Here is a 626-nt window from a genome sequence, read left to right as displayed (position 1 = left end):
GACCGCGGTTCGATCCCCCAGCACCACGTGCCGGCCAGCCCCGCCCCCTGGTGTGTTCATGTTAACGTTGCTCATTCATATTTTTGGGTTTTTTTGAAGAATAAAAAGCAGTAATAAGAAAGCAACGTTAGATGGGCTGGGGAGATAGCTTGGTGGTCTAAGTGCCTGCCTGGCAAGCACAAGGACCTGGGTTCGATCCCCAGCACCACATGCCACGTACCAAATAAAGATTTAAAATAAAAAAAGAAAGCAACATTAGAAATGATACAGGGCCGGGGAGATGGCTCAGTGGAATAAGTGCTTCCCTGGCAAGCACAAGAGCCTGAGGTCCATCCCTGGTCCCGCCAAAAAACAAAACAAAACAAAAAAAGAAATGATACAAAATTTCACTAAGCAAAGTAACAGGAATTCTACAATTGTTGTTGTATTGCCTGATGTTATCCTCAAATTAGTTTTTTACGTTACCTAATATGAAGTTGCAAAATTCATTTAGAAAAAAACAGAAATTTAAAAATATGAAGAACAGGACTACTGGGTCATATGAAATTTCTACATTGACTTTGTTGGGAAATATCCACGCTGCTCTGAAGACTGGCTGTGGAAGTTTTCATTCCACTCACAATTTA

Source organism: Octodon degus, unplaced genomic scaffold (assembly GCF_000260255.1).
Source record: "Octodon degus isolate 3935 unplaced genomic scaffold, OctDeg1.0 scaffold00155, whole genome shotgun sequence".
NCBI classification, from domain to species: Eukaryota; Metazoa; Chordata; class Mammalia; order Rodentia; family Octodontidae; genus Octodon; species Octodon degus.
This window is presented reverse-complemented; position numbering follows the sequence as displayed.